This window comes from Doryrhamphus excisus, linkage group LG13 (genome assembly GCF_037039965.1).
Source record: "Doryrhamphus excisus strain RoL-2023G ecotype Guam linkage group LG13, RoL_Dexc_Guam_v1.1, whole genome shotgun sequence".
Lineage (NCBI taxonomy): Eukaryota > Metazoa > Chordata > Actinopteri > Syngnathiformes > Syngnathidae > Doryrhamphus > Doryrhamphus excisus.
The window spans coordinates 12,318,809-12,343,585 of NC_136369.1; the positions used below are offsets into that span (position 1 = coordinate 12,318,809).

The 24,777-nt window shown below is 39.7% G+C and overlaps 1 protein-coding gene across 1 annotated transcript in view; it reads right to left on the minus strand.

Annotated features, from left to right (window-relative positions):
* Positions 1-559: 559 nt before the first annotated feature.
* mafa (MAF bZIP transcription factor a) overlaps positions 560-24,777 on the minus strand; it is a 71,492-nt gene continuing 47,274 nt past the window's right edge. Inside the window, exon 3 of the mRNA XM_058088628.2 lies at positions 560-7,456. The gene's annotated coding sequence lies outside the window, so the exon portion shown is untranslated. The remainder of the gene's footprint in view (positions 7,457-24,777) is intronic.

The window sequence follows — 24,777 nt, forward strand, 5'->3', positions numbered from 1 at the left end:
CTGAGTCTCCTAGAAGCTCCAGTAAACGCCGAAGGTCACAGCTCAAAGAGGCGATCAGGACCACATGGTCTGCAAATAGCACAGATGAGATCCTAAGGTCCCCGAACTGGACTCCCTCCACGCCTTGGCTGGCCCTAAAAATTCTGTCCATGAAAATTATGAATAAAATCAGTGACAAAGGGCAGTTTTGGTGGAGGCCAACATTCACCGGAAACAGGACTTACTGCAGGAAATGCAAACACAGATCTCTTGGCTTACTCATTCCAACTGGTCTATAGTAGTGAAGAACAAGGTGGACAGAGGTCAAAGGTCATCCAATGTAAGATTTGGATTTCTCCACATTTTATCTTGAACATAGCGTATGCAAAAGCCACTCATTTCTGCATTAGCAAAATCCAAAAGGATAGGGCAGAATAACACACATTATTGTTACAATAATTATTTATTAAAGTTAAAATATCTTTAGCACAGGTTAAAAATTAGACACTTCCGTCTACCATGAGCGCCTTGGGATTTAATGTTTTAACATGGTTGAAAATAAACACTCTTTGAAATCCAACATCCCTCATTTTGATCTTAATAAAATGTCACATCCAAGTGATCAGGGCAGAGGCAGATTTTGGTGTAGACACAATATTACAATTCAAATTGAAATCACAACATTTCTTATCATGTGGACACATTCTGTTGAAAATTGTGTTTACCTCCAGCTTTAATTTTTACAATATTGCATTTGTTTCAGAAATGTTGGCCTTTTTAACATAGCAGCAAACTTTACAGCTGGTGAAGATTTATTTAGACAGAGAGAAAAAAACAAGTGTCTGCCCACAGTTTGTAGCGTTGAAACAATATTCCTTGACTGTGTACGCACACGGAGGTGACTTTTTTTTCCTCCAACACCCAAAAGTTCAATAAATCACTCTACGGCCCTTCCTTGCATCAGTCCTATCCTATGAAACATACAAACATGGATGAATAATATAAGCAGAGGGCTGTAAATGTCAGACCGATGCATCAGTTGTCCGTAAGAAAACATTAACAATAATCATTTACAAACCATATGCATTTTAATTGTTCAGTTTTTTTTTTGTATTTTTCCTTCCATGCTATATGAGAACTTGGGATTACAAAAGTACCTGAACAAATTGCTTTTATAATAGCATGCATAGGTGTTTGGTATTTACATCCTATTTACAGACGTTTACTTAGAAGAGAGGGAGCTACGGTTTGTTTTCACTTGTTTTTTGGGGGTGATGGTGAACAAACAACAGTCTCATACTGGCCTGTTGAGTACACAGTACATGCACAAACAGTAAAATATAATGCTTGAATGACCAAGACACCCCCATTGATACAAAGGAACAGCTTAATTCTGTTACAAGCTATGTATTTGACCAGTGCCGCTACATTGCATAACACAGACCAGATTTTTTTCAAATTTATTATTTGTCTCTATTAGGCGCCAGTCTCTGTGCACGGAGTACTTGGAAAAGTTAATTTATGATGTTAACTGTGCCGTGAAGGGAAAAGCAAATAGGAAAGCGCATGCACAGCACCAGCGAAGGACATTAAGCTGAGACCGTATCTTTCTCCCTCTGTCTGTCCAGTGAAAACAGTACAGCTTCATCATGTGTAAGAAGACACCGTTCATCTTTGCAGACAAACTGAGAGCGTCTTTCAATGGCCACTAGCAGGTATACAACCTCTGGCACCGCTTTCGTATGTGTCTGTAGGGAATGCAAGTAAAAAAAGGCCGCCACTGGGAAAGTGTCTTTAAAAAATTTGTGAAACATAATGGTCATTTAAACAACAATAAAAGGAAAATATAAAACAGTTTTGTTTATATGTACATTGGACGACTTAGCATATCTTAGTAAGAAAGGGAAGACATGATATTGTGAGTATTTATGATGCATGGCTAGGTAACCTCCTCACGGGGTATTGCAAAAATATATTGCTTGGTAAGTAAGAAAAACATCAGCGTCCTCCGCTCTGGCCGCAAGTACAGGTCCATTGTCCACCTCCAGCTCATTTACACTCAGCCTCTAATATAGGCAATCAGCTGCTCTGTGTCCTCACTGGGGGTCCATAAACACTCGATTTCACATAACCGCCTTTGATAAAAGAGGCTAGCGACTCCAGGAGCATGTTAATGTGCCTTCCCATGAAGCTTATCTCCGACTGGGGGTCATGGAGGCCAAGTGGCAAGGGGCTGATCGCCATTGCAATAAGACCCTAGAAGCTGTTAACGCAGCTTATGACCCTTCTGACGATAAACGCAGCCAGCCCAGGGCATACTTTTTTGAATAATCAAAGTCTTCATTCAGGCCCATGTGGGAAATAATATGCGCCTTTACAGCAGTACAATTGAAATGGGAGCCATGCTCAAATTAACCTCTGTTAACGGAGATTTGGGCTCTTTGTTATCTGATATGAGGAGCCATAACTCTTGAATTGTCGATCAGCAGCAGTTTTTACAGTAAATACAAACTACAGAGCTGACCCACGCCATTGCAATATGAGGCTAGTGTTTAAGAACAAAACAAAGTACAGAAGTTGTGGATTTGCACCAAATGTGATATTAAGTTGTTTTTGCATAATTCCATTCATCCATAAACACTCATGAAAATATCCTCCTTCGTTGAGAAAATGTGTTCTTATTACATGTATGTGGTAATGTATATTTCTTTATGAACTCCATAACACTTTTTTGTCATGTCCATTTGATGAAGTGGTAATTAAACGGACTGGAGTTGTTTGCTTTTGCGCGGAAGACTTTGATAGCATATGGTTATCCCCTGCTGGCTCACACTTTCTCCTCTATGGGAGAGGATGAAGGGGATATATGCATAACTCTCTGGATGCTCCAAACTTTTCACTCCTTTTAAACTGAAGGATTACGCCTTGTTCACAGCAGGGAGAATAGCAAGCATCCTAGCATATCCTCTTAAGCCACTTGAGTCTGCATTGTGAAGCCTGATGTCCAGCCAGCAGTTCGAACATTCTCCGCTTAAATAAGAACAAACAATCTTAGCAGGGTCTAAATAAGACTGTCTCCCCTATCAGGAAGTCCATTTGATGTTTTTTTTTTTTTAAATACTGAACAGAGTCATCAATTGTGCTTTAAAGGGAAAAACTGCACTTTTTAAAAATTATCATCCACAATCCTTATGTGAGACATGAACACACATCTTTCTCCTTCTCTGAAAAAGGTCCAACAAGGTTTTATGGTTTTATATACATGCTGTGAGCATGTAGTACATTCATGATAACATGTAATTAGGGATGAGGGAGTACACCACTATCTGTATCTGTACCTGTTCAACCATCTAAATTATCTGTGTCTGTAATCGGAGTGAGCGAGGCATAAACCAGAAGTGGGCGTGGTTTAACCAGGAATGTGTGTGGCTTCCACCTGTACATTATTTTAAGTCTGAAATTGACATGGATTGATCAGAAGTTGCTATATCTATTATTACCTCGCAATATGTATACTGATGTATTATTTAATTATTTTTTTCAATGATCTGTGTGAAATTGTTGATTGATGTTAAAATAAAATAAAACACAGCAGCACTATGTAGCATCACCTTATGGTAGTGGCCTTAGGTGTTGAAGCGCTGGAGGGGACTGTGTGGGGAAGATGGTTAATTGGTGTGGGAATGTGTTAATACGCCAGTTATGTAGTTTGATCGGTGTGACAATGTTAATAACAATAATAACAATGACATGTATATTAACCAAACCCACAGCAACACACTATATGTAAATGAGGCATTATTGCCGCTTTTTTGAATTTTTTTAAAGGCTTTATAGGCGAAATAAGTGTTTCCCATGATGTGTATTGTTACCTATGTCTTTTTTAGCTGTTTTTATATGTTTACATCGGGAGGAAAACAGAGAGACATATGTGTTAATATCGCACATAAAGATTGTGGATTGGCAAATTTCCAAAAAAGTGCAGTTTTCCTTTAAAGCATGCAAATAGGACAGTAAATCAAGCTGTCGGAAAGCAGATTGTACGGCTAAATGTTGCAGGGTGATACGCCACCTGTCCACACCTGCTGGCCATTTTTTTTTCTCCTTTTATTTATTTCAACAGCAGGATCGTACATATTCAAACCCCTGCCTTTCTTGGTTTGAACAAAGTCAATATGTTTGGCCTTGATGCTACAAGACTCTTATAAAGGGATTGACAAATAGAAGTTTAAAGCATCTGTTTTTCCCTATTACCTAATCAGATGCTAAATATTTGTTTTACAGCATTGATCAATGGCATTACTCTCATGTCTGCCGAGAGCTTTTTGGTTAATCCGATTCTCTATATTCTTTCTTAAATCTTCTTGGGCGATCTCATCTCTCAGCAAGGGGCTTGATGCCTAACTGCTCACACAAAGCACAAGCTTATGTGCTGCCGGCCACAATAAGGAGGGAGGATGGGCTGTAAAGGCTTTATTCATCGCTGTCATTAGCTGTACGGCATAAGGAGGTCTGTTTCTTGGTGACGAGTATGGGCCTTTGCCACTGTCCCCATGTCCATTTTAATACCAAAACAAAGCGGCCACTTTAAGGAGTCGTACATTGACTTTGTGCATTTCAATGCCTGCATGTGTGTAATCTGTGTGCAGGTGCCTGAGGCTAGGGATTAGAGCAGAGGAATTGCCATGGGGTTTCACACTGTAATCCTTTCACCTTTGACCCCACTCCCTCTACCCCAAACATGTCTGGCTTGAGGTCAGTAGTAAACGTAACACCCCACCAGACACTTTGTGCGACTGTGATGCCAAGCACATTTCAGATATGCCGCGTGGTCTAGCTGCATCACCAACCAAAAAATAGGCTGAAATTCATAAAACGTTTCTTTGCCCCCAACTTCAGTGGTCCAGGCAGCCTCTGATGACACTAATTGGGTGTTTAATCACATGGGCATGCACTTCTTAACTAGTTGAGATAATTGTCAAGATGGTAATGAAATAAAGGCCATAGAAGTTAATCAGTACTGTGGTCTACACTTGTGTGCTGCAAAACACATATGCAAGGAGAGGAAAGAGAGGTAAAGGTAGAATAAACGGTAACTCCCTACCCTGCATATGAATGCTACCCACCCAACCTCTCACTTATCCATTATGTTAATACATACCGACAACATGGCCAATACATCTTTTGACCTGTGATTACGGTAACAGCATATTGTAGCACTAAACACTCCTATTATGTTGATGACCTGTTAACATACCATCTTGCTATTTAGATTACAGTGTTTATGTGTGTGTCTGACAGTGGAAAATCCTTTTTTTTTTTCAGTGGATAATCTTTATGCTGAGGATATTGATGATTGGGCAGGTCATTGCGAGAAAATAGTGTGTATCCTGTCAGTCTATCCCAACAGCCGAAACACAAAGTGACTAATTGCATGAATGGATTTTTTTTTGTGAAATGACTTTTCTTAAATTAAAGAAGTGCTAGAAGGGGGATCAGGTGTATAACCTCAGGGTTGAGCATCTGGTTGAGCTGACGCCTGTGCTCATTAGCACATAGTAAACGTCTAGCAGGACATGAGGTCATGACAGCCTAACAGTTTGAGGTCAAGGTTTTTTTTTTCCAACTTTCCAATGTGGTTGTCTATAAGACGTGTATACCTTGTAAGGAGTGACAGAGCATAGCTTTGACACACCCTTCACTTTTAGAACTCTTTCTTTCCTCAGCTTTGGTTTAGGACTTCTCTGGCAGCATGTCGACTCATTGAGATGTACAAATCCCTTTGACGTTGGATGAATGGACAGCTACTGGCAGGATGCCCTGTACCACTTTGTAAGCTGCCATTTAATTGGCGCGCCCCAGTTTCCCTCTCGTCTTCGTTTGCCTCCCACCCATGCTCACTGTGGCCAGGTTCTGTCCCACATCAAAAGTGAGGTTCCGTGCCCTCCAAAGAGTTTAAGACCTATTGGCACCGCACTGCTGCCTATTTGGCTGAAGAACCGCATCCACAATAGGAATGTGAGCCTACCCTTCTACAACTCAACATGCAGAGTACAGCAGCCCTAGCTATACATAGTTGACAGTACATTATATACAGTGGCATATGTGAGCGATGCTGTGTTTTGGCTATGAACCTATGAGATATTACTAGCTTATGTCACTGAGCGTTTACTGTAACTGAACAATTGTTTCGGTTCCCACAGCACGGCATTTGTCTGTTGCATCCAACATTGTGGCATGCAGTGGGGAAAGGTGGGCTGACAGTCTTGGTTGTGGAGAAGTCGTCAAAAAGAGGTAGGGGATACACGGTGGAGTTGAGGTGTTCCAGTTCCCTGTTGACCACGTCAAGGTTGCCTGATGTCCCAGTTGAGGTTGTCCGTTCACTGGTTTGGCATCTTATCGGTCTGTCCATTTGGTTTTAATAGTCCAGTGAAGACAGATTGAGGTGTCCTCATGTCTACATTGCAATTGGTGGAGGTCTTCTTGCTCCCAGTGTATTAGGTTGGGATCAAAGCACCTTATGCAACCATGCAAAGCAAAAGTTCCTTCTCCTGGGCTGGCAACACTGGCCACCATAGGAAATAATACATACAGTCGGCTAATAAATGGAAGAAACCTCTGACCGGTACCAATATAAAGATTTATATAACTTCTTTTCAAGGTAAATTAACCCCAGATTCACCTAAGTTTCCTTTTCAGACACTTATTTTTCCACAGATAAAACTCATGTGTTGTCTTGTAGTAGCTTTAAGCTTGTTAACAGATTTACCTCAAGCTAAGATCTCTATGCGGTATAGAAAACACATTGTATGTTGCTATTAGAAAATAACTTATAGAAAGGATGTTTCAAATATCCACACAAGTTGAGATCTATGGTACTCTGGAGTTGCAATGATACACTAAGTGGTGTTTCATGCTGTTGTCTTCATCCATCTCTATTTACATGTTCTAAAGCAGATATTGGTTGTAGGAGACCAAGCCAGTGATAATTGCAAGCACTTTTGCTTTTTTTTTTACAGTCACAATGATGAGAAATGATAATTACACGGTGTCTGGATAGTAGTGGCTTCATGTGGAAAATGGCGGCCATGAGGACTACCCACAGTCGTGAAGGTTTATGGGATGGTGAGAATGACTTGGTATGTGTCCCACTTTAGGAGTATGGGTTTTATTATGATTTATTTACAGAAGCATGCATCGGTGCAGTTCCTGCTGAAGAGCAAGTAGTCCTCCCGATTTCACTGTCTCTCACATTTAGTCTTTGTCCCCTATCCCCCATCCCCCCATTTTTTGTTTTGTAGAAAAAAGCTGGAGGTAAAATATCAGGAAAAGAGACAGAAGTGGCAATTTTGAGGGGTTCCAGTAGGTCCTGTCTTTTGTTCCCCAGTGAAGACATTTTTGAATGTTGTGCTTTGTAGGTGTCTTCGTGTGATTGGTCAGTCGCTCTGATGTCCTCACTGCTCAGTTGTGGAGTTGTCTGTGAAAAGAAAGAGGACAAGGGGAATGGACAGTGGGGGAAGAAAAAGTCTCATTATTCAAGCGTGACTCAGACAACCAGAGGCTCACGCATGCATGTAGCACTTCCACTGAACTAACGCACATAATGTGAAAGTGAAGACCACATTAGAAGCTGTATGGTACTTTTGTCTCAGCACGCAGGGTTTATAGTGACACACACTGAGTCATGGTCACATTATTTAAGGGGTGGGGAGGGCTTTGCCAGCGTCAAAACAAAGGCGCCGTGACCACCCTCTGAGTGTACATGGCAAGCCCACTTGGCAGAGATTCAGAGTGACAGTGGCGTCTGCATGGGGGGGCTGACTCTTCAATCAGATTCAATTAAGGCCAAAGGTACACGTGCACATTTAACAGTGGTGCTTCTCCTAGGTGTCTGGGAAATGTGTACTGTGTGGGTTTTTTTTTTTTTTTAACTCGATCAAATTACACATGTTTGTTAAAACTAAATACTTATTTAAGGTTTACATGGGTACACAAATTCTGTTCTTTGTGGGTGGGCCATTAGCAACACAGACTATAGTGGACTCTCCGCTGAATATCCAGTTGCATGACCCCAAAGATGCCCACCCTGCATGCATAATAAATCAGCATAAACAATGCATGTATTGAAACTGCATTGCATACAAATGAAGCATCATGCATCGTGCTAAATTATTTTTGGTTGTGTGTTGGCGAGTTTTCTCCAGTTGCTGTTTTCTTTCAGCTTGGCCATAGCGAGTTAGTATAACAGCATTATATTTTCCCAGTTTTTCAGTTTCTTCATAAAACTTTCATATTGAGAACAATTTGGGACTTTTATTCATTAGCCAAAATTTTCATTTTGACAATGACTTGTTTGTTTGTTGTTCTTCTGAGAAGCCACTTATGTATCACAATATATATATTTATATATATATATATATATATATATATTTATATATATATATATATATATATATATATATATATACAATTTAACATGTTCTTAAATGTTAATTAATACAGATTGTGTATGAGTGGATATTATTGTTGACAGCTGCAAGAGGGCGCGGTATGCTTCTGACAGCTATGTACTGTATATGCTACTACTGTACTCAGTGAGATCGAGAGCTTGGTGAACTTGCAGTCTCCCAGGTATGTTCTATGCTATTGCATAGTTGAATAACTGTTATGTGTTATATTAACATACCAGACATCTTTTTAGGTTGTTTTTCCGTGTGCTCTTCTGCAGTTGAATAAATTGCCTTTCCAAATTAGATGTTTTGTGAAATCAATTTCGAAATGAATGCACTTATGGTACCTCTTTGCTGGCTTAAAAAAAGGCCCAGGCATCTAAATGCCATATTATCTAAGTGTGAGATTTCAGAGTGAAAACAAAATTCAAGTCATATATTGTGTACCTTTTTTTTATTTCTATTTTTCCTTTTTGTTGTGTTGTAGACACGGTCAGGTCCATTGCCCTCTCTCTGTGACCATACCACTTAAACCACCAATTGCTACAAGCTCTACATCACTGTATTGTCCACCTTTTGCACAGCAGTGAGCCATGTGAGCCAATAACCTCACCGCAGAGATCACAGCCATTGCCCCGGGGCACGCTACATCCACTCTCGGAGAAACATCAGCAGTCAGGACTCCACAGCCCTTCAAGACTCAATGTGGTCCCAGGGTGTGTGATAACAGAGTATGTGATGGGAATGCAGGGCCATTTGGACCTGCAAAGCCAGGTGTTAGCACTTCAGCTCACCGCCTCATCAATAATTGACAGAGGCAAACCAATCAGAACAATTTGCTCCCCACAGCGAAGTGCTAGAGCAGCCTAACACTGGTGAATCATTAATGAGGCAATTAGCTGAAATGGTTAGACAGTTCGCCCTCGCTGGCAACGCTCTTGTGACGCTATTGCGACGGGTCTCCTTCTGCTGGAGCTGCAGATGATGGAGTGATGTCCAAGCCAACATAAGCTGAAGCAAATAGAGAGACACAGGATCACTTGAAGACCGAATGAACCAAGTCTCCTTAAGACTGAAGCGTTACTCGTGTTGGCGGTGCCAGTTCTCCATCTGTTGACCACAGCTCAGCGCACCAATAATGGGAACAAACCCAATTGGCTATTACCATGGGAGATTGACCTTTATTGGCTGTTGTTTCCATTGCACAGACCAACAGATGCCATCTCCTGGGTGATTCAAGTGTGGGAGAGCCTTTATGGACATGGATAAAATCGACCTTGGTGACATCACTCAAACATGGGGTGGGGGGGTGGAACAACAAAAATAACAGCAAAGACGGTGCTCGCCTTTGAAGAGCAGAGACCCCGGATTGTTGTTTGAGAGGGAAATCAAAGCCCCAAGGGAGCTGCTCACAAAGCCTCATCGACCGGCCATATTGGAACCATTTTATAGTTTATCAATGCTCCTCTCCCTGCTTTCTCAGCCCTCGGTCTAGCACAGGCTCAATTAAACCAGCAACCTTGATCTCGGGGAAAAAAACTGAATGCAAATGCTAAATGTTGCATACTGTTGATTAGTGGTTCCCAAACTTTTTACAGTCGCGTACCCCTTCAGACCTTTGACCTCAGGCCATGTATGCCCTACTCCTGCATACTTTGCAAAATAGCCATTAAAACATTATAACATGTAGCCATGAAAATAACATGGTCTCCTATTATAAGCAAGTAAGACAAGTTTATTAACCCAAGTCTTAATACATTCACAATTAAAAATCAAATTAGATAATGCTGGCAATAATACAGTTTTGGAAAGCTGGACATTTACATGTGGGACAAACAAATAAAGTGCCAAGTATGAAATTATAAACTGGTCTTATTTAACACATCACACATTAACGTAACATAGTATATTTATAATCCGAAGGCGAAACTTGGAAATAATTACAGACCAGATCATAGCTTACTGATTTTTATGGCCATAATATCGATTGGCCGATATTATCAGACCACATGGGGGACAATCTTGTTTAGTTTTAGTTTGATTAGTTGGATGGGTAGATTTTCCAAGCAATGATTGTAATCCTTTAAATATGATGTTGTATAACTGTATGGACTGGTACTGCTTCTATTATGTCTTTAAAGGAGTAAGGCAGGGCAGGGTGCGCTTGTTGACTGCAACCAGCAGAGGCGCTGTTCATTCTGTCTTTTGCTAGTTTGCCATGTGAAGAAAAACATGAAAATATCAATACAGAATATTCACAGAGCTCCTATTACATTCAATTCAAATTTGACAGAATTAATTGATCGTTCAGTTTCACTAAAGTTGATCAAGGAAATGCCTGACTCTAATTTTATGTAAATGTTATAGCAAAAATATCTTCAATATTGTCTTGGTTGTTTTTTTAAGAATGGCTTTTGAAAACCTGGACTTTGTGCACATCATTGATTATAAAGCTAGGTCAGTCTGTATTGCTGATATTGACACTTGTGTGGACTTTTGCGGACAGCTCGTCTATTTAATGGTTGCTATCCACTTTTATTGCCCTCTCTGGATGTCGTTGGGGAAAACAGGAAATTTGCAGTGTTACTTGAGAGAGTCATAACTCCGGCACCTATGTGTTTTGAGATTAGCATGTAATTAAGATAGTAAATCAATATTTATTAAACAGTATTACAAAACAAATGAGAAGTGAAGTTGGTTGTAATGAGTTGGTTGAGCCACCCCTGCCCCCCCAAAAAAACATGTCCATGATTAAGGCAAATTTGATTTGATTCAAATATCAGATATAGAAACGGTCCCATTTATCCATCAAAACTTGCTAAAAGAGAATAAAACTCCCTCAGCCTCGAACTCAACATTCACCTCCACATTTTCCAGCATTTACTGCAGAATAAAAAAAGAGGGAACGCTAAAAGCTTAATGGCTTTCTCCTTTTTTTATTGTTTAAATCTCGCTCAACAAATAAGTGGCTGAAGCAAACACTGGTAGACCTCAATTATGCAGTGAAAATAAAATAAAGTTCTGAGCTAGTGGCTTAATTATTGATGCTGGCTCGGAGTACACAAGGATGTTAGTGGCAATGTTTTTTTTTGCTGACGCTTTGTCTTGTATTGATAATTTTTCCTACAACGTCTTGATCTGTGGAATATGGAAAAACACATCATGAATATTGGAAATCTAATGCAATTTTAAACTGAAGCGGAAACTAAAGAGTTTAATTGATAAGCATAATAGGAACATGAAAACAATGGAAACAGGTTTGGTGAGGACTTGTATATTGCTTTGAATTAGAACAAAGATGATACTTTTTACATACAATCCTATATTCCAACTCTCATAACAGGACTACTAGTCATATTATTATTATTATCAATCATAATTTCATCTTATGTTAATGCAAATGAATGATATATTCAAACAATATTTGACAGTGACTTCATTAAATGGAAGTAAAAACTAATTTATCTTCCAACTTTGCTATCACATTTTGGGTATCATCATTCTATTAATTTATTGTCAAGCATGTGAGCAACACAGCTTATGAATGAAATAATACAGGAAGTAACAGAGGAACAAATTCAAAGAGTGATAAAACTGAATGATTTCAAATTGAATGCAATGTAGTTCTAATATATATAATACACACACACATACTGTAACTCCACATTTGTATCACAGTTCCTGTTGTCACTTCTCAGTATAATGACATGTATAATAAAGGACGTGAGTGCATAAATGTGGCTTTAAAAGCAATGCAGAAAAGCACACAGGTGATTTTTTTTCTAGTTTGTTTTTTCTGTAAGAAGTGTATCATTTGATTCTCGAAATACCTTAACATTATTGCGTCAGGTAGTGTGCTTTTGCACTCCACTGGGTTAACTGAAGTGTGACTCAGTTCAGTGGGAAATACTCATCATCATTTAACACCCGTCTTTTCATCTTAGAGTAAAAAGCACTGTGGTGGAAACTCTAATCAGATACACTGCACACAACCTTATTTATCACCCATAGGCAACAATAAAAAGTCTTTATAATGATGGACTGCTGAGGAAATTCCCCATCAAGTTAAGGAGTTTTTACTAGATACTCTATCTGCTTAAAAGCGGAATGCACATGCACATTTATCCTGTGGAACTGCAATATCTCACAAAGTAGGTAACAGCTTGCTAATGTACAGAAACAGTAAGTTATATATTGTATACATGTATGTACATTTATCATGTTTATTTATTGTGGGCATGCTGGAGCCTATGCAAGCTGTCTTCGGGCGAGAGGTGGGGTACACCCTGGACTGGTCGCTAGCCAATCACAGGGCACATATAGACAAACAACCATTCACACTTACATTCATACCTATGGACAATTTTGGAGTCACCAATTAACCTAGCATGTTTTTGGAATGTGGGAGGAAACCAGAATGAATAAATATCTATCCTTATTAATCATTATTTATAACAAAATAAATATCCCTATTCGTAACTCATTATGAGTAAAATAGACTATTGATGATGTTATATTTTGAATAACTCCAAATCGATACATATACGTTTCTTCATTCACAGTGTCATAAGCCAATGCGTTCTGTCTTTGGAGCAAAGTGACTAACGTGACTGGAAGTGGAGAGATGACATTTTGAGCAGGCATTAAAAAAAGCTCAATGGATCATCTGTCAGCTTTAAACAAGAAAGGTTGAGCGAGACAGACAGAGACGAGGTGTTCAAAGGAAAAATAGAGAGACAAAACCGAGGCTGAAAAGCGAATGCTTGTGATACATCCCATGAAGCATTGTGACTGATCTTGCCCCGCGGCAAGACACAATCAAATATTGAGAATATCTGTGTCTGTTGCGCTGAGAAGCGCACATGATTTTTATGCAGTCTAAATTCGGGCTTGAGTGGACTGGCCTAAAGCTAAAACAGGCTTTTTGAGGTTTGGAGTAAAAAGTGATCATTTATTCACTCTTTGGCACCTTTACCCTTCTGAAGTAGTGTCACTTTCCCCATCACGGTAACAATATGGTGGTCGGAGGCCATTGTTAACTATCCCATTCCTCCATAGAAAAGTGTTGGGTCATGTGTGAGATGTATGCTGGAGGAGAGAGCTGCCTGTCCTATCCTTTTCCAGGGTCCCATAATGTTCGCCTGTGGAGATCAATACCCATCAGCCCGGTAAAACAAATACATTTATCAAAGCCTGATAGGTGTGTGCTACACCTTGCCGCTACAAGCGTGTTACATCTGATTGCAGGCACAGATACCAAGGAGCATCCAGCACCTGGAGACGCTCCTGCCAGATTGCTGCAAGCGTTGCTGTTAAACTAACCCTGTAACACAGGCTGTCTTTTATTTTGTTTTGGAGCAAGGTGATGACAGGCATTATGGCTATGGCTTTTCTACTCTGTGTTCTCCATCAAGCAAGCTCTTGTGGCATTTAAAATTTCATCAGAGGGAAATGTTCCTTATGTCGGCCCTCTGCTGCAGATAAAGAACAGGCGTTTGAGTAATTATGGTGCATTATCGCTAAGAAACATTTCATTGCCGCGTTTTAAACTGTGTAGTGAACGGTGACAAACGCACAGCCATTTTAATTCCTATCAGGAAGGAAAACACATTGCCGGAGCCAATGAAGGCAACTCTCGCAGTCTGCCGCTGACTGAGACCATCTGGACCGAATAAAGTTTTTCCCCTTTGAATCAACAGCTGTTGGAAATTAGACAGCAACACTTCTAATCTATATCTACTATATCTGTCTTTATTCTTGCACTGTGAAATTAACTGAAAATTGTACACTTTTATTTCATGACAATCTTGATAACAATACCAATAACAAAAGTAACAATAACAAATATTTGCATTATTAACAAAAACACTGTAATAGACAATCTATACCAGGTTGAACTACAGCCACATCACACTACGGCAGTTCCTCTGGGCAAGACTGGCATTGAAAGAGGAGTTCACAACATTCAAATATTCTTTGATTAAAAATAATGTGCAACATACTATTAGAAAAATAATAATGACCATCCTTAATATACAGATAAAATTAGGTCAGGATCCAATTCTTGAAGATTAAGGTGTTGTCCAACAAAACATAATATTTGGCCTAGACGCCATCCCCCTCCAAGTTTTATGCAAATCAATACTGTTTGCATAATTTTGCTAACAAACAGTGATGAAAACATAACATTCCAAACAGAGGTAGCAAGGCAACATGATTCCCTGCATCCTCCCTCCTCGTGCATGTCCTCACTCTCTCTCGTTCGCTCTCTCGCAGTGATCGAAGGCTTGACCGTGTCTGTCAATCTGTCAGTGGCTGACAGTTTTACAACATATGCACTATACTGATGGCTACCATCACTCAGTAACGATTGAGCTCTGCACTGAAATCTCAATACGAGAGAGAAGCAAAGAGATGTAAAGGGTCGCATAAACAGAAGGAAAAAAAATGGTTTTACGGCACCAGAGAAAGACACACAGGCAAGAGATAAAAAGGTCAGGAAGTTTATTTTTTTTTCGTGTGAATGAATCATTTAAGGTTTTTTTTACACTGTCAGAAGGTTTTGAGGTTTCCCCCTGCGGAGGTGGAATCATTGGCCATGTCTTTCCATCAACTAGCAAATAATTTGTTCCATTCCAGTGATGACATTTAACGTAATTCTGGAGTGAAATAATGGAGAAATATCAGACAAGATCCAACTAAATAGAGCAAAAAAGCTTGTCACAGCATTGTAATTTATACTGCTGTTTGCGGCAATTTTTCTGTCCTTTAATATACTTGACACGATGGAATATTTAATTTTTGCCCTGACACGCGTTAATGTTTTTTCCACCTGCAAGTTGGAACATCCACCAATGTTGCTGTCACATGTTTCAGATGAGCCTCTCTTTCATAGAACTGAGTGGCATATGTGACAAGTACCAAATTTTGTACACACATTTGTGCACATTTATTTGTGGTATCATTTTATTTACTTTGAATGAAGGATTGCTAGATGGGAGTAAATAAAATATACATGTTACATATCATAGTTTATGGTGTTGATTACTGCTTTGTTTATTACCATAATCTTAAAATTGGCATCATTGCCCCTTTTTTGTTTTTTCCCAAGAGTGGGTATCCGTGTTAAGACTTTTACTCTTCATTTCACTGGTGTGTGTAAGCGACAGGGAGAAAAGCTCTGACTACCATAATCTTAAAATTGGCATAATTTCTCCTTTTGTTGTTTACTAAGAGTGGGTATCAGTGTCTACTCTTCATGTCACTAGTGTGTGTGTGAGTGACAGGGAGAAAAGCTCTGACTTGCTTGGAAAAAGGTTATTTTTCACCATGCTGATGGTTTGCATGTGTCAATCTTAAGACCCTGAATATGTGATATGTTTTTCAAGTGAAGTCCATCCATCCATTCATTTTCTATGCCTCACTAAGTTGCGGGTATGCTGGAGCCTATCCCAGCAGGCAACAGGCAGGGTGTCTTATAATATATTCTGCTCAACAAACAGTTTAAAATAAGAATAGGTTTAATTTAAAAACCTCACCTAAATGAAAGTAAAGTATAAGCAAAAGTCTCCTTGAGTCTCTCCTTAAATCCAGGAGGCAAAAGCTGGCCCAAAGAGAGTGGAAAATAGCCAACATGCTGCTGTGTTTGCAGTGCACAGAAACAGAAGCATCCTGCCATCCTGTACTGTCATACGGGAGGCAGGCGCCCACAAACACATGCTTAATGACTCGATTTATTCACCCTGTCACCATCTCTTCATCTTTTTCTGCTTTTTTCTCCAACCGTCTAGCCCGGACGCAGTTACCAGTTCTTGTTTTCTCTTCTCATTGAAACACACAATTTCTGCAGAGTGATATTTGTAAATATTTGAACCTGACAATGTGGCCCTATACAGAGCAAAGCGAGGGTCAAAAGTAGTTCCCGATGGTGTGCCATTCAGGACGTCACTACAGACGTTTTTCAAGCATCTATCATACAGTAGCTCAGGAAGGTCTCTCAGAAGCTATATTCTTAAATCTATACTGACAAGTGATGACATGATGGAGACGGGCCTGCACAATTGATTCTGTCTTCTCCTTTTTACTTCCCCTTCTCTTCTCTCTCGTCTCTTTGTCCAATCACTCTCTGCCTTATATGCTTTGCTCGTGCATCTTTTCCCCCCTCTCTTTCTCCGCGTTGAGCACAAGATGTCAGATTATTTCCCAGCAGACACTGCGCAGTGTGACAGAGGACCCGAGCAGTATATCACTACATGACACTTCCTCTACCGCTAAACCCCCCACCCCCCCCACAACCTCCACCAACACAACTACCTCTCCATCGCTCTGCAGACATCAAATATCGCCAGGCCTTTTTGATCACTTAAAAGGCTTGTATTATGAGACGAGAAGGTGCTTAAACAAAAGCAAACAAAGTGTTTCATCTGTCATGTTTGTCAGTGGACCATATGTGCAGCATAACAGCTTTTCTGTCACAAAGGCGCTAAATCACACATTATCATACACGAGGGGACTCGGAAGGTTCAAACACCAGAAAAGGGATATCAGAAAAGGGAAAGTGGTATTTTTCAGCAGTCTTTTTCCATTTGACTTTTATGCTCTCACCCTGCCATAACATCACATGTAAATACATGCAACTAATCCAAAGATTTGTATATGGCCTCCCAATCCAAACCTTCTAGTAGGAAATTAATGCAGTTAGGTATTTTGATTGGGAAGAGTCAAGTCTGGTTTGAAGTTCAACCCCTCATCTTATTGTTTTTGTGGCCCACCTGCCCCTCAGACTAATAACTCCAAGGTCTGTGCTTGCAAAGCGTGTATGGATACCACAAATTACAATACTAATTCAGCACCAGGGATTTATGCAGTAGCCTCTCGCAGGATTTATGGCATATTAAGTAAGAAAGAAAGGCAGTGAGAAAGAGGACGAAGGACTGATAATGCTTACCAAAGTGATTAGCTCAATAAGATCAAATCATAAGAGAAGTCTGCCTGCGATTATTACTGTGTTTCTCATCACGTAATTACTTGAAACAATGCAGTTAATGGTATTATTGGCTGCCCCTCAGAAAAGGGTGGGTATATGGGCTTGATAGTTATAGTCGTGTGATTTGATGGATTGCATATTGATTATCACAAACACGTATGATTTGTTGAAGACAGCTGGTGGTGGGAGCTGTCCGTTTGTGAGAACGTGACTGTGGAATTTTAATAAATCTTTAAAGTTTAGCAGCACGCTGTATCTGTTCATATTTTGGAAAAAGGTTAATTATTAAAATCAGGCTGGCACTAATTCAGTTCATAGGGACTCGGGCTTCAGAATCAGGTGGTTTAAAATAAAAGTCAATACAAATAAAGAATAATATCAAATATATCTATATTCGAGAACAGAGTTTAATTATTTAGCAGAGTGGCAGGATGGATATGATTCAAAGGAACAGTAGAATTTCAAATTCATGATTTGATATATAAAGATAAAGATTTAAAAAAATATGTAGATATATAAATAGACATAAATAAATGCCACAATCTCCAACAGGGCCCACTATATAGGCACACACGCTATTCTGTTTCTGAAGAAGTCTGGTAAGTCCGGTAATAATCAGCCTGTTTACTCAAATGCTGAAACACACCATTAGTTATCATTGCTGGTGTATAGAGACGGTCTGGTGTGAAGACTCAACAATACAGCAGCCAATTTAGTTGCGCTTCTGAAACTACAAGTTAACTTTTTTTTTCTGCATCTACATCTACCACCCCCAATGCTCTCCCTCCTCCTCCAATGCTCTCATTCTCTCTCTCTCTGACGGCTCAATAACAGGTGCCATGCTAAGAGAGCTGTTACAGCTGTCCCTGAGTGGTTGTGTCAGCAGCAATGTTGGGCTTGAGCTTTCCAACCTGCTAACCATGCAGGAAAAAGGAGAGGAGGAAGGAGGAAAAAAAACAAAAAAACTCTCCTAGGTCCCCAAATGATGCCCGCTGGGAGCCATCGTGCGCTAAATTTCGCCGGGTGGTTCTCCGCTGTTTTCTGTCTTTTGGCTTCCGGACTCTGATTAACAGACAGAGCCATATTGGGCCTTTCTGCATGGCAGAGCCCTGGCAGCTGCGTTCAGCAGAAAAGAAATAGAAGCACATAATAAAGATACACAAACAACCCAACACAAAGCTTATAGACTTTTTCCTAGAAGCAAACAGTAAAAAATCAGGTCTTTCAACCGATTTATTCCAAATATTTTACTGAAAGATCTATCAAAGTGATTGATGGTATCAAAATAAACTTTGACTTGAAGAGCCAATCTAGCACGAGCCAATCGTCAATCTTAAGTGCAAAATAGGCGATCCATCGTTGTGATTGCTCGTCTTAACTCTCCTTCAAGCACACTCCTGGAGATTTGAGAGCTATGTGGCCAAATCTATGCAAATGAAGCCGCTTTGTGAAAAGACGCATCTGCTTGCATGAAACCAGAAGCGGGCAATAATCATGGAAGGATTGTGTGCAAACAAGAGATGCTAAGCACATCTTGAAGCGACAGAAAGCCACCGCAGCCGCATGAGGAGATAAGTCAGACAGGTGATTTTTAGTTTCTTTTCTGCTGATGAACCACTTAACATTTCACACCATCTCAACCTAAACAACGTATGATTATGTGCACTACTTAAACTCTAGTACTGCACAAAAGTATTTGTCTGCAGCCAGCTTTATTTTTTTTTAATGACCTTTTGCAAAACTACCGTATGATGCACATTGGACTTGATGTCCAGTGTGGCTGGAACCCGTCAATTCGGGGTTTTTAGCTTGATGGCTAGCGCTCTCATATGTCATTCTGCAGACCGCGATTTAAGCCCCGTGCAGAAAGTGTGAACCAGGCAGGTGAGACTAGGAAGTACATATTTTTCCTTTGTGTTATTGATACATTCTGCCTACAGACAACAACAGGCTCCCATTTACAGGGAGCTGCAAATGGCTGTAGAAAAGGCACACCAACTTCCTGTTTCGTGTATATTGTCTGGGATTGAGAATGTGTTATATGGGAGTCTCTTCTGGTCACAGTAAAGGTATAATTTGTTTAAGAAGTGTTATCATGCACATGCAATCTCCATGCATAAATAAATATGCTCCTCCATTCACAAAAAAGTGTATCTTTGGCTAGTTAGATGAAACTAAATATAGTCTGTCATGCATTTATAGAATAACTAATAAAATAAATAATATTAAAAAAAAGGATGGAGATGGCCTCTTGGGCTCAGTATATAAGGATTATGTAGGAAGTTTTTGTTTTTGTAGCACGGAAGAAGGGTAAAGGATGTTGGCATATAGGTAATCTAAATTTAGAGGCCATACCATCAGGAAGGTGGCGTTTCATTTTACACGCACACAAAAAAATGATAAATTTCAAAGGTGACCTGATGGCTTCACTTACAGCTGATTGATCTGCCTATGTGAGTCAGGGTGGCACAAAGTGGACACAGAACACCTTTGGGATCCTTGGAAGGACGTATATACTGTAGGCTGCCTGACCACAGCACATATACAGTACACTACAGCTGGGATTGACAGTACCTTAGAGTCATTAAATATTGTACTTTGTGGAAGTAAATGGAAAATAATTTAGTATAAGAACTGATCTAAATTAATTCCACATTAATCTTTTGTTTTTGTGTTTACTTATTCTTTCCCTTTATAATTAGGTTGAAATATTAGTTTCATTGTTGAAAATCTAATGAAAATAGTCAATTAGTCATACATAAAGGCATTATGTATAAATTAAATGTAAATATTATTTCGCTTTTTAAAAAAAAATCATAATAGACTTAATAAATTTGTTGTCAAGGACTAAAAAGTTCCAGTAGTTATTTTTAAGGCTGTCGTGTATTATATGTGAGTGTTTGGGAGCAATGCAGGCATATATGAATCTCTCATGAACACGTAAATAACGCATGTAATTCATCATAAGAACGCAAAGGAAATGTCAAGGGCATAGGAGTCCTTCTTTTCCCCCCATGTCGAGGTCACACAAAAAACATAAACAGCAACACACAGGCACAAACATACACAACATTTGCATGCGGCATTGTTGGCTATGCGACACAACAACAGAGTTACGGCATTGACAAATCACTGAGACCTGGAAGTGGGGCCGAGGTGGGACTAATTGAAATGAACTTTAGAGAAGGATGGGAGGGGGTGGGGGGGGGGCACCTAATTAAACATGAACTTTCCATGCTGTGTTTGTGTTGACATCACACAGCCTAAATTTAAGCTCATCTTGTTTAGCCAAATCTGGCGATGTAGGCAAAATGCTACTTTACATAAACACAAAGAAGGAATAGGGTCATTGCGTCTCCTCAGTGGGAAATCATATTTTGCCACGTCCCAAATCACTTGCGATACTTTTTTGGAAGTGGAACATTTATTATATAGATGTTTTAGATGTTAAAGAGACTGCAGTGCATACGGTGAGTTTCGTTTTGTGTATTTACATCTATATAGGATCTGTGTTTACTGGCATGCAAACAGCCTCATGTACCTGCATTTAAGAATACATGGGTGCATTTGTTTGCCTTTTATTGTCCATTCTAGCTTTGTTATTATTTTGTATGTTTTCACAGTAAGAGCCTTATTCCTCCGTGACTCTCTCTAGTGGTGCTAAGTGTTCTCCTCTCTGTGCCCGATCAGAAAACAAGACCACTTTAGTCGGTTTGTTTAAGGTCCCAAGAGAATGGACTCTTGCATCTCGCTTGCATGCCACTCGGCATTACAAATAAATTCAAATTGATGTGCACATGATTCCACAAGTGTACTGTATATCATTGTTTTCTGTCAGACTGTACCTAACTAAATAATTCATGTTTCCTGTAAGTATGGTAGTTGTTTTTTTTAACTAAATAAATATTGGCATGTAATGTGCAGTATATCATCAAACAGGAACTATTTGTCAAGCAAAAGAAGTTGATTGTCTATGGTGTTGCAAACAAACTCAGACTATATTTCAAACTGAGAGTAATTGTGTATTTGTTTACACTGTGTACTGAAGATATATTACCTCATAAAGCAGTACATTAATCAATCCTTTACCAGGTAAATTATGCTCGGCATACTGATGTTTCTTGGCTATGAATTGACTGAAGTTGGCACAGGCCCTGTGAGGGCCAGATGACTTAAGGGGCAGCACAGCAGCTTGAAAATAATAAAGAAAATAATTTTTCAAACCTACATAAATTATATCAAAATGAATGTATTTTGAATGTATTTAGCATTTTTTATATATGCTCCAGAAATCGGGTTTTTGGAGAAGGTAAAATAACCTTATTATATTCTCTGCTGACTCACTCTTCCAAACTTTGAATTGACTGAAGTTGGCACAGGCCCTGTGAGGGCCAGATGACTTAAGGGGCAGCACAGCAGCTTGAAAATAATAAAGAAAATCATTTTTTAAACCTACATAAATTATATCAAAATGAATGTATTTTGAATGTATTTAGCATTTTTTATATATGCTCCAGAAATCGTGTTTTTGGAGAGGGCAAAATAACCAGATTATATTCTCTGCTGACTCACTCTTCCAAACTTTGATCACCCCCAAGCTTATGGATGAAGTAGCTTGCTAAGCAGTAAAGTAATGCTTTGTAGTCTATAAACCAAAACAATATTACTGTTTTTCATGACAATTGACAGCAAAATATGAAATTCATGTGGAAAAATATGTTGTTGATGTACTCGTGAGTACCGTTTTTGGCTACCTTACTTCTGCTCTGCAAAGACTCATTCCATTCAACAATATGATAGCCATTCACCAAAGAAAAACGTCCTTTAAACTATACTGTAATGTTAGGCTTTAAAGCTGCTCTTCGTCATAAAGAGCGGCTGCCTAGAGGGCACTAACTTTCAAATATAATGCAAGCATTATGTTCACCCCTCTTCCGGCTTTGAATAAGTAAATACGTGCACTAAATATAACTGTTGCCCGCTAATGATAGCAGTTTGGCAAAGTTGAGATCCCAACGATAACCTACTGCATCATTGAATGTATACGTAATGTATATATGAATAGAGTAAGTCATCACTAAACATGGTTAGTGACCAATCATCTTATCAGACAACAATTTGTACTATTTTCTTGTGCAGTTTAACTCTTAATTGTGAAAAATAGACACTGTTTTGTTTGCTCTGTTCTCTTAAACCACTATTGGCAACACAGCTGGTAGTGGTGTTCATATATTTATATCCGGCTTATTAGCTGCTATGTATTCTTATGCTTTGAACCATGCGGCTTGTACAGTGAGAGTACGGCTTCAGGAAGTAGTGATATGGATGGAAATGGAAGCTAATATCACGTTTTCCGATGCAGCTATTTCTGACACATCTTCTGACACATACTACAGCTTCTGTTTGGACTACACGGACCGCCAACCGTCCATTATCACCAAACGGTTTCAAAAGGCTGGCCTGAATGAAGAGGTTAACTCAAACTAAATGGCCAGTGTGCTTTGTGACAATAAAAAGCGGCAATATAAGAGAGAGCGAGAGAGAGACTGACAAAGTGTGTGACAAAGGAATTCTGAGGCTGTTGAATTGTGATGCTTGTCAAGATGACTTGAGGCATTTTTTTTTAGGGTTTTACTTCCCAGGAGGAGGAGGAGGAAGACGATGACAATGAATGGCATTTCTGATATTTGAAAAAGCCATTTTACACTCACTGTTTGACACTGTTTGGGGAAAAAAAACATTTATTAAAATATTTATTTGTAACATTTGTCTTTGAATTAAATATCCCATGTTACAACGTGGACAACTGCGACTTTTAGACAGGTGTACAAATCTTTATTTGTCTTTAAATGCAGTAGGTGCCGCTTACATACCGGTGTACAAACGACACTAACCTTGAGCTGGTGACATACATCAACGTGCGTAACATTTCAGACCTGATTCTTTTTGTTTTTTAAAACTTTTTTCTCTCAGAGTCACAGTTCTCAAAGTCATCTTTTTGCCTTTGGTATTGTATTGAATAAAGCAACAAAGCTATTGGGGAGGATGATGGAAGCCAAGCTGGACCTTCATGGATTACAACTCATCTATACATCTATACCATTACTGTAAAGCCTGGGAATGAGATCCATATGACGTTCAAAGGATTGCTGGACCACAGACTGTACCAAACGATGGAGCAGAGAGGTCACAGGAATGGCATTGTTTCTTTCAAGAAGCTTTTCAGCGGAAAAGTCATTTAGGTGGTTTAAATACATGACATTAAATAGTCAGAATGATCTCCTGCACTTCTCAAAGGTTTTGTTAGCTGAAACGCCTCTTTGCATAGGTCTACTCAGGCTCCACTCATCCAAAGTGAAACTGACAGTAGCTTTATGCATTTATATCAACTTGTTTAAAGTGATAATAGCTTAAAAGTTAAACAGACCAGCTGGTCTGTGCACACCTATTATTTGCATCCCAGCCACATGTTTGTGAACACGGTGTTGTTTTTCACTCCCGGATTCATCAAAGCAACAAAACTTGTCAGTTTTTCTTTCTCCTCCCGGTATCTAGTTCATTGTGTGAAGGTTATCCAGCAGACTATGTGGCTAAAAGAACCGAGGAGATGTCGTGCAATCATAGTCTTTGTCTTTGAAGGCTGCATGCTGTGTCTGTATCGCTGTTGCAGCGTAATTGATACAGTCTCATGCTGTTGAGATTAACAGAGGCTCGCTGTGGCCTTACGCTCAGATCTCACGCAGCTGTAGGCCTCAGAGCTCTCGTAAAATCGCACAAGCATGTGTAGACGAACACACACACACGCATTCGCCCAGCCGGTTGGTGGTGAGATCACAGCCAAGGAGATTCAGAGTGGAGCTGGTTAGGCGGACGCTAATGGAGATGAGCTGCCTGGTTAGCTCAATGGAAAATTGAGCAGAGTTGATGCTCATTTCATCCCAGCAGCCGCCTGTTCCCCTGGGAATACAAGTGAGTTTAAAGCTCTCTAAAAGGAGGAAAGGGGAAAAAAATGCTGGAACACTACAGAGAGAGCTTTATCATGTGAGGCTTTCCATGAAGCTAGATGTGATAGATGATTGTCTCATAAGAAGCATGCTCAAAGCCTACATTTGTAAGGGCATGCTGTGCTCAATCAGTGCTCTGCAACTGACAGGGAGCTCTTATCGCTTGCCTCCTTAGTAGCAAGTGCATTAAATCATGTCACGGCTGTGGGCAAAATCTGTGCCACACCTGAGCACTTGTCCAGACCAGCAGCAGTGTAGCAGAGTAAAAACTACAGAGGATCGCTGGCGAGCAGGAGGTGGTCCTTTACTTTTATCCCCCCGCCTGACATTCTGTGACATTTAAGAAGTCGTTAAAGGT